Raw genomic sequence first — 2,860 nt, forward strand, 5'->3', positions numbered from 1 at the left:
CTCATCAGAATCCATCTGTCTAATATCGTCCCATCAGAATCCATCTGTATAATATCATCCCATCAGAATCCATCTGTCTAATATCATCCCATCAGAATCCAACTAATATAATCCCATCAGAATCCTTCTGTCTAATATCATCCCATCAGAATCCATCTGTCTAATATCATCCCATCAGAATCCATCTGTCTAATATCAACCCATCAGAATCCATCTGTCTAATATCATCCCATCAGAATCAGTCTGTCTAATATCATTCCATCAGAATCAGTTTATCTAATATCATCCCATCAGAATCAGTCTGTCTAATATCATCCCATCAGAATCAGTCTGTCTAATATCATCCCATCAGAATCAGTCTGCCTAATATCATCCCATCAGAATCAGTCTGTCTAATATCATCCCATCAGAATCCCTATGTCCAATAACATCCCATCAGAAAAAGTCTGATTAATATCATCCCATATGAATCCATCGGTCTAATATCATCCAATCAGAATCAGTCTGTCTAACAACATCCCATCAGAATCAGACTGTCTAATATCATCCCATCAAAATCCAGCTGTCTAATATCATCCCATCAGAATCAGTCTGTCTAATATCAACCCATCAGAATCAGTCTGTATAATATCATCCCATCAGAGTTAGTTTGTCTAATGTCATCCCATCAGAATCAATCTGTCTAATATCATCCCATCAGAATCAGTCTGTCAAATATCATCCCATCAGAATACATCTGTCTAATATCATCCGATCAGAAAACATCTGTCTAATATCATCCCATCAGAATCAGTCTGTCTAATAACATCCCATCAGAATCCATCTGTCTAATATCATCCCATCAGAATCAGTCTGTCTAATATCATCCCATCAGAATCAGTCTGTCTAAAATCAACCCATCAGAATCCAGCTGTATAATATTATCCCATCAAAATCAGTCTGTCTAATATCATCCCATCAGAATCCATCTGTCTAATATCATCCCATCAGAATCCGTCTGTCTAATATCATCCCATCAGAAACAGTGTGTCTAATATCATCACACCAGAATCAGTATGTCTAATATCATCACATCAGAATCCATCTGTCTAATATCATCCCATCAGAATCAATCTGTTTAATATCATCACATCAGAATCAGCCTGTCTAATATCATCCCATCAGAATCAGTCTGTCTAATATCATCCCATCAGAATCAGTCTGTCTAATATCATCCCATCAGAATACATCTGTCTAATATCATCCCATCAGAATCAGTCGGTCTAATATCATCCCATCAGAATCCATCTGTCTAATATCATCCCATCAGAATCCATCTGTCTAATATCATCCCATCAGAATCAGTCTGTCTAATATCATCCCATCAGAATCCATCTGTCTAATATCATCCCATCAGAATCCATCTGTCTAATATCATCCATCAGAATCCATCTGTCTAATATCATCCCATCAGAATCAATCTGTCTAATATCATCCCATCAGAATCCATCTGTCTAATATCATCCAATCAGAGTCAGTCTGTCTAATATCATCCCATCAGAATCCATCTGTCTAATATCATCCCATCAGAATCCATCTGTCTAATATCATCCCATCAGAGTCAGTCTGTCTAATATCATCCCATCAGAATCCATCTGTCTAATATCATCCCATCAGAATCCATCTGTCTAATATCATCCCATCAGAATCAGTCTGTCTAATATCATCCCATCAGAATCCATCTGTCTAATATCATCCCATCAGAATCAGTCTGTATAATATCATCCCATCAGAATCAGTCTGTCTAATATCATCCCATCAGAATCAATCTGTCTAATATCATCCCATCAGAATCAGTCTGTCTAATATCATCCCATCAGAATACATCTGTCTAATATCATCCGATCAGAAAACATCTGTCTAATATCATCCCATCAGAATCCATCTGTCTCATATCATCCCATCAGAATCCATCTGTCTAATATCATCCCATCAGAATCCATCTGTCTAAGATCATCTAATCAGAATCAGTTTGTCTAATATCATCCCAACAGAATACATCTGTCTAATATCATCACATCAGAATCACTCTGTCTAATATCGTCCCATCAGAGTCCATCTGTATAATATCATCACATCAGAATCCATCTGTCTAATATCATCCCATCAGAATCAATCTGTTTAATATCATCACATCAGAATCCTTCTGTCTAATATCATCCCATCAGAATCCAGCTGTCTAATATCATCCCATCAGAATCAGTCTGTCTAATATCAACCCATCAGAATCAGTCTGTATAATATCATCCCATCAGAGTCAGTTTGTCTAATATCATCCCATCAGAATCCATCTGTCTAATATCATCCCATCAGAATCCATCTGTCTAATATCATCCCATCAGAATCCATCTGTCTAATATCATCCCATCAGAATCAGTCTGTCTAATATCATCCCATCAGAATCCATCTGTCTAATATCATCCCATCAGAATCAGTCTGTCTAATATCATCCCATCAGAATCAGTCTGTCTAATATCATCCCATCAGAATCAGTCTGTCTAATATCATCCCATCAGAATCAGTCTGTCTAATATCATCCCATCAGAATCATCTGTCTAATATCATCCCATCAGAATCCATCTGTCTAATATCATCCCATCAGAATCAGTCTGTCTAATATCATCCCATCAGAATCAGTCTGTCTAATATCATCCCATCAGAATCCATCTGTCTAATATCATCCCATCAGAATCAATCTGTCTAATATCATCACATCAGAATCAGTCTGTCTAATATCATCCCATCAGAATCCATCTGTCTAATATCATCCCATCAGAATCAGTCTGTCTAATATCATCCCATCAGAATCAGTCTGTCTAAT

Source organism: Carcharodon carcharias, chromosome 27 (genome assembly GCF_017639515.1).
Source record: "Carcharodon carcharias isolate sCarCar2 chromosome 27, sCarCar2.pri, whole genome shotgun sequence".
Lineage (NCBI taxonomy): Eukaryota > Metazoa > Chordata > Chondrichthyes > Lamniformes > Lamnidae > Carcharodon > Carcharodon carcharias.